Genomic DNA, 8,690 nt, shown 5'->3' on the forward strand with positions numbered 1-8,690 from the left:
TCATTCGCATATTTTCACGTTATATTAGGTCGCAGCGAGCCTGGGAACGATCCAACCCATGTGGTAAAATTATTACAGGATATTTAATTACGCCATTTAATTATATTACGTGCATAAAAATATAAAATATTCATTTTTGAGATTTATGCGATATTGCTTGTGGCCCTTTCACTTTCATGGGATTATTGTATCACCCGGTCGTCAGTTACCGGTCAGTTCAGTTCAGTTCCACCCAGTATACTGTGGCATTAGTCTGATCAGACGATTATTATTTCACCCGATCGCCAGTTACCGGTCAGTTCAGTTCAGTTCAGTTCAGTGCAGGGGCCACTTGCGTAGAACATAATCTCAACAGAAAATTTATGACATGTTATTTTATGACAGGGCTCGATTGAGCAAACATTTCATTTATGATTTTCAGTCAGTTATGCACGTATTATAATTGCTCATGATAAGTTATTTTCACGTTATGCCTCATGACATGATATTTTTACTCTCATGCAATTTTACTATATTATTTACTCGTTATTTACGATATATGCATGCTGAGTCTTTAGACTCACTAGACTTGATTGTTGTAGGTGCTGATGATGTCGGGGCCGAGGGCGGGGACCAGTGAGCTAGCTTGGGTCTGCAGTAGTGGAACCCGAGGACCTCATTTACAGCATTTACCAATTCTTTATGCTCAAACATTTTATAAGTTGTTGGATTACTTTAACTTGTTATTTTGTGAGCAATAATTTCTTCCGCTGCTATTTCGAACATTTAAACTTGATTTATCAGTTTATTTTGTGAATGAGACATTTTGGTTATTTTAAAAATAAAATTTTAAATTTTTCCGCAAATTTTCAAACACGAATTTTCGGGCCATTATACTTTCGGATCCAATCTCCTAAACCTCTCATAAACTGCTTCTGGTCTGGACCTCGTCCCTGTGTCTACTGCAGTCTGGTTCCCCAGAAACTGTACGAAGAACTGAGTCATTCCTGCAAGCATCTGAGGCTGCATATCTGGAGGTGGACGATGAGGAGTGGCCCTCTCCCCATCCTGAGGCTCTCTATCCTCATCGCCTGCTCCACGCACAATCCTACGTCTGGGAGGCATAGTGTTCCAATATTTACCCAACACGTAAACCCAACATGCATGAACATAATATTAATATTATAAGATGCACGTAATTTGAGCTTAAAACATGTACATGCTGAAATCATGACTTGATGCTTACTACATGAAAGAATTTAAAACTTTAAAACTTAGAGACTTGAGGTGTGACTTTGTGAGATTTTCGCAACTGGCAGTAGGCATAAAGACTAACAAGAACACTGCTCTGATACCAAATGTAACGTCCCGTGATTTTAAACTATTTTAAAATTTTTGGAAAAATAAAAATTTTCTTAAATAAATAGAAATCATTCAAATTGCGATAAAATAATCTGTTCGTCTAAAATTATGTGAAATAGAAACAGTTATAAACAAATTTTGCCAAAGGTAACATTTATGAATTTCTTGTAATGCCATTTGGACTAACGAATGAACCAGCTGCTTTTATGGATTTATTGAACAGAATTTTCAAGCCATTTTTAGACAAGTTCGTGATTGTGTTTATAGATGATATTCTCATATACTCACGAATTGTAGAGGACCATCGAGAACATCTGAACCTGGTTTTGAAAACTTTGAAGGATAAACATTTATATGCCAAATCGAATAAATGCGAATTTTGGCTTGAACAAGTAGCATTCTTAGGCCATATCATCTCAAAAGAAAGCATATATGTGGATTCAAGCAAGATTGAAGCTATTAATAACTTGCTACAACCAACTGCTGTTACCGAGGTACGTAGTTTTCTTGGGTTAGCTAGTCATTATCGTCATTTTATAGCGGGATTTTCCAAGATAGCATTTCCTTTGACTGCGTTAGCACGAAAGAATGTGAAATTTGCATGGAACGAAGCATGTGATTGCAGTTTCCAAAAGTTAAAGACAAAATTGACATCAACATAGGTCCTTGCTATTCCCGAAGGACCAGAGGGTTTTGTGGTATACAGTGATGCTTCAAAACATGGCTTAGGAGCAGTCTTAATGCAGCACGGGAAAGTGATGGCTTATGCATCAAGACAATTGAAGGAATATGAAATGAACTATCCCACACATGATTTAGAACTGACAGTAGTGGTATTTGCGTTGAAAATATGGTGTCATTATCTGTATGGTGAGCAGTGTGAAATTAACATTTATCACAAGAGTTTGAAATATTTCTTCACGCAAAAAGAACTGAATATGCGACAACGACGCTGGTTTGAATTAGTAAAAGATTACAATTGTGTTATTAATTATTATCCACGTAAAGCCAATGTTGTTGCAGATGGATTGATTCGAAAATCCAGTCTATTGCGCAATGCAAGTACAAGAACAAATCTTATGGAATTTACATAACTTGCAGATTGAAATTATTCCAAAGGGAGCTGCAATCCGATTATCATCCCTCATGGTTCGACCAACACTTACAGACAGAATCAAGCCGAAAAAAGTGCAGATAATGAATTACAACAACTGAGACAACGAGATGAGGAAAAATAAAATTTTAACTTTGAATTGAATGGGGAGGGAATGTGGACATATCAAGGTAGATTGTGTGTGCCAAAACAAGGAACAATAAGAACTGACATTCTTATAGATGCACATGCTACACCCTATTCGATTCATCCAGGAGGCACGAAAATGTACAAAGATTTAAAACCATTAATTTGGTGGCCAGGTATGAAAAAGGACATTGCTCAATTTGTTTCACAATGTCTAACTTGTCAACAGGTCAAAACAGAACATCAAAGACCAGCAGGACTCCTGAAACCATTATCCATTCCTAAGTGGAAATGAGAACATATTACAATGGATTTCATCCTTGGTTTGCCACGAACACAAAGAGGAATCAATGCCATATGGGTTATTGTTGATCGGCTTACAAAATCATCTCACTTTCTTCCGGTGGAAACCACATACACGTTGAATCAATATGCTGAAGAATACATCAAAGAGATAGTGAGGCTTCATGGCATCCCAGTGTCCATTGTATCTGATATAGATCCCAAATTTACGTCTGCATTTTGGAAAAATTTACATCATGCTATGGGAACTCGATTATCATTTAGTAAAACATTCCACCCTCAAACTGATGGACAATCAGAACGAGAATCAGATCTTAGAATATATGTTGAAGTCATTTACTATTGACTTTCCAGGCAGTTGGGACAGTAAACTACCATTGGCTGAGTTTACATATAACAATAGTTATCAGTCAACTATTGGAAAGGCACCATATACTGCATTATATGTAGAAAATGCCGACCACTAGTACATTGGGATGAAATAGGAGAAAGAAAGATATTAGGTCCTGAATTGGTGCAACAGACAACAGAATTGGTGACCAAGATTAGAGAAAGAATGCACACTGCCCAGAGCCGACAGAAAAGTTATGCTGATGTGCGACGTCGTCAATTGGAATTTCAACTCGGTGACCATGTATTTGTAAAAATATCACCATATAAGTGCATTTTGTGTTTTGGTAAGAAGGAAAAATTAAATCCAAGATATATCGGTCCATTTGAAATCCTGGACAAAATAGGAGACAGGGCATACCGAGTTGCTTTACCACCGAACTTGTCAAATGTTCATAATGTTTTTCACGTTTCCTTGCTACAGAAGATTTGACCAATTCTTCTCATGTTCTTCATTACAAACCGAGCTTGCATCGAATTTCTCGTATGAGGAACGGCCTGTCCAAATCCTCGACAGGAGATCAAAAGTGTTACGAGACAAAGAAATACCCTTAGTGAACCTATTATGGCGTAATCATGCAATCGAAGAAGCAACTTGGGAACGAGAAGACAAAATTCAGCAGAGATATCCTGAACTATATGGTACGTCAAATTTTGAGGACGAAATTCTTTGAAGGAGGGGAAAATTGTAATGTCCGATTACTCGTACAAATGATTAATGATGTGTTTATGTCATTTATTATGTAGTTATTTGACTCATTATGTTTCACGTGTTGATTGAAATATCAATAGTGAGATTGAATATGATTTATATATTGTCCATGGTGTATTTAGAATTAATATATGTTTAAATAGTGATAGTAAGATGTGTAGGTAAAATAGTGTAATAAAAGTTGGTATGGACATGCAGGAAATGAGATGAAAATATGATAATTCTTACGTGTTTTAGCATAATGATTTGGATATTGATGCAAATTGTGTGAGGATACAATGTTAGAAAGCTAAGACATAAGGCTACAAATTTCATTTTTTAGGTTTTGTCTAATGCATTGTGAAAGAGAAGTCAAAATCGCCCCGAAATGTGTCATGCGTATCGTCATTCCTACAATGACACATTTTAGTAGATTTAGCATAACTTTTTATTCAGACCTCCAAATGACATAAAACAAATTTTAGATTCAAGTCAAAACATAGTGCTATAACTTTCATGTTTATCACTTTTTCAGATTATGTAGGGAAGAGACGTGTCTGGAGCAAGTTTTGATGAACTTGTGCGCAGAGGTAGAATGTGTGGCACCCGAAGGGTAAGATCTTACCGCCCGAGCGCCGGTGCACTACATATTTAGCTTATGGGTAGAATGTTTGGTGCCCGACCGGTAATATATTACCGCTCGAGCGTCGGTGAGTGTATTAAAGGATAAAATTCGAATTTCTAGACATCTTTATCATTTCCTTCCTTTCCTTAGCAGCAAAGAACTCGAAAGCAATCCAAGAAATCTTCCTCCAAAAGCTCATTTCTTCCTTTTCTTTATCATTTTGAAGTAAGAATTTAGTTCTCCATCATAAGAACTTCCTAATGGTGTAAGTTTCGTCTCTTTTGGTTGTTATACAAGTAGTGGAGTTGCTTTCACCTAGTATAGACATAGTAATTGAACTATTGATATATTTGACAGTATAGGAACAAGAAACATCGTCTCAACCCAGTATTCGTACGCTTGGACGGTTAGTTGGCATGTTCTTGAAGTAATACATGAGTAATATTATGTATTTCAAATGCTTCCCATTGATTATTGCTATACGTACATTGTTAGTATGTTTATTGATGAAAACATAGCACCATATTTTATTATTATGTATTAATTATGAAAGACATTCATGAATATCGAAGATGGGTGTTGTCATGAACATGAACATGAACATGAACATGAAAGGAAAGAAAAATAACTGATTTTTATATGATATATGAGCTTGTTGACATCATAGGTCGTTTTAAGTCCACCAAACCTGTTGGCCAATATATGTTCATGGGGCGTGGGTTTGTCAAAGGTGCTCCCTGACGTCCAACATAGTAGTAGCTATATAATAAAGCAAGTACAGTAGTACAGGTCAACTAATGAGGCTCAAGTACAAAAATGAACATGAATATATGCTATGGTATGACATGGTTTAAAGATTCATTGTTGATCACAACTTGATGTTGCGACTTTGATTGTTGCACTCCCAAGAGTAGGTTGTCCAAAGTAGTATAATTCGGTGAGTCCGAATATCGTATCCACAAGGAAGCTAAGGTAATTACAAGTCCACTACAATGTCTTTTTGTTTTTGTTTTTGTTTTTTTCTTTTAATGGTTTGAATCTTTAATTGGTAATTTTTAATTGTACAAATTTTAATGTAAATAGTTGAGATTAAAGGATCTACTCTTGGTATTTTAATAAAGTTAACATTAATGAACATTATTGAAATTCACTTAATAAATTGTTCCAATATATATTAAATAATCATATTTATATTATGATATATAATTTTATCTTATAAGTATATAATATATACCAAAATTTGTAAACGTTGTCAAGTATTTATTGTGCTATATATATATTTGTAAACACTAAATCAAGGTTACCACTTTAAATGGTTGGTAAAACCAAACAAACATTTAAATGGTACCAAGAAATTAATATTATGATATTAATATATAATAAATCAAGGCATCCACTTTAAATGGTTGGTAAAACCAAACAAACATTTAAATGGTACCAAGAAATTAATATTATGATATATTCGTATATAATAAATCAAGGCATCCACTTTAAATGGTTTGTAATACCAAACTAACATTTAAATGGTTCCTAGAAATTAATATTATGATATAATCATATATAATAAATCAAGGCATCAACTTTAAATCGTTGGTAATACCAAACTAACATTTAAATGGTTCCAAGAATTTAGTGTAACATATAGCAACAATAAATCAAAACTCCCACTTATAAGTAGAGTATAATAATACTTAAAAAAATAAATATAACATAAACAATAAATAATGATTAAATAATATAAAACATAGATTCTTACCTTTTAATAACATTATTATCATGTCAAGAGTTTCACCTTTTCATCTCAACTTTGGGAAGTTAGCTACTCATTATTCAAAGTGTAAAACTTTGAATATAAATTTAATGCTAATTATATTTAAATGAAGAAATAAAGGAAAAACAAAGAGAGAAATATTATGATCTCAAAGGTTTGTTCATAAAATGAGGGGAATATCAATACATTACAATGCACCCCTATTTATAGCCAAATTTGAGGAGAGAACCACAAATAAAATATTATTTTTTACACATAAGTCTTCATTGGTGTTCCAATAAATTAATATTTTAATACACATCACTTTTGAAAATCTTCTCATCCGAATTTTCTTTTTCACATAAAACAAAACATGTAGATATCTGAGTTGTTTGAATTGTAGTATTTTTTTTAACCATTTGACCAAGTAATTTGAGAGATATGGTCAAAATGCTAGAGCATAATAAAACTGCCACTTCTTTGGTAACTTTATTTGTTGCTTAATTTGATCACACTTGTGAGAAGATTTTTATCTCATGCTTGCCACCAATATTGTAGATATTAACATCATTTTTCTACAGGTCCAAGAATCATCTTAATCCCATTTGCAACACCAAGGATATTCTTGTTTTATCGAATCTGTAAAAAATAGTAAAAACTTATAATTACACAACAACTTATATTTTATACAATTTATTATAAACATATAATATTTAAACATTTAATAAAACAAAAACTATAAATTTATATTATAAAATATTTAATTAATATACAATTTTTTATCTTTATCACACTCCCCAACCAGCTTATTGCTAGTCCCTAGCAATTTAAGCGTTAATAGCAACACAAAACATATTGATTAATTTAAATAGAAATGTAATCAAAACTATCCAAGTGTTTAAATTAAATTTGAAAACTGTCAAAGTTATATCAAGATCATTATAATTATAATTTATGAAATAATCTGAACTGATCAATTCAAAGCTTATTTTCAGGTAGTTAAATTTACATGGCCTTCAGAAATTCCTAGTAAGAGTCTCAACTCCATATCCTCACAGGTTAATAAGTGTTTCAATTTATGAGAATAATTTCTCTCATGGAGTTGGAATACAGATAAATGCTCAGGAAAATGGTTTACAGAATGTAGACAGACAAATGAACCAAACTAATCAAAAGATAGGAAATCCATTGATTTAAAATCCAGTTGTTCTTATTATATATTTTTTCCTGGTTTTTTTTTACATCATGGAATCAGACTAAGTTTATGCTTCTTGACCACATATTTATTTAATTTGTACAATATATTTCTCTCTTTCTTTCATTATTTTTATTTTTATTTTTATTTTTATGAGAGATAAATGGTTCGCAGCATATAACTTAAAAATTTAATAGATCTTCAACATCTTTCTTTTTTTCTTTTTCTTTTTTTTCCAGGAAATAACATTTTTTTTTTCAACATAAGAACTCAAGATCTAAACAATATATAGCCTATCTGATGATCAATAAAGGCTCGCAAGCTGTTTTCTCAATTCTCTCCACTTACTCAAAAAATATATGTGAGTTTAAAAATTTTAGGCACTCTTATCAGGTATATCTTGGGCCATATACTTTAATAACTGATTTTATCACAATGGTTAATCATTCAAAAAGATTTCAAAAATCATATTTTTATATTGATCAAAACATTAAAATTAACTTTTTTTTTTCAAATAAAAATGTAAACATCCTTAGATAGATTATTACAATTTCTAATCTAAACCTTTCAAACATGTAATGTATGATATTTTTGCAAAAATTACTAAGATACAAACAATAAACTTGTTTTTATTTTAAAATAAATTTTTTTTAATTTTTTTTTAACTTTGTTCTCCCCCCCAATCAGAATATGACATTGTCCCTAATGTCAAAATAACTATTAATAAAGAGTAAATAATGAAAGAGATATCACCTTGAATTTTATTGAAGATAACAAACTGAAACAAACGCAAACCAATGCACGATTTTTGAATCAATGATCCAACTTTATTTTCTTACTGCTTGATTGCGACCAATTGATATTTGTTATCATCGGATCAGGCTTATGAACAAAAGCTTCCAAATCATCAATTAATTGGTCGATAGTCGAAGCACAGATGAGCATCCGTCATGAATTTTCTGAAATGAAATTCTGTTCCGCAGCTTTATCAAGAAATGTCAACAAACTGTCATAATAATTATTGATATTCAACAAGCACACAGGTTTATTATTGATATTAAGTTGTGCCCAAGAAACATTGTGAAAAATTTCTTCTAATGTACAAAAACCACCTGGTAGTGCGATAAAAGCATCAGAATTTTCAATCATTTTGGT

The sequence above is a fragment of the Primulina tabacum genome, chromosome 16, assembly GCF_025594145.1.
Source record: "Primulina tabacum isolate GXHZ01 chromosome 16, ASM2559414v2, whole genome shotgun sequence".
In the NCBI taxonomy this organism is placed as follows: domain Eukaryota; kingdom Viridiplantae; phylum Streptophyta; class Magnoliopsida; order Lamiales; family Gesneriaceae; genus Primulina; species Primulina tabacum.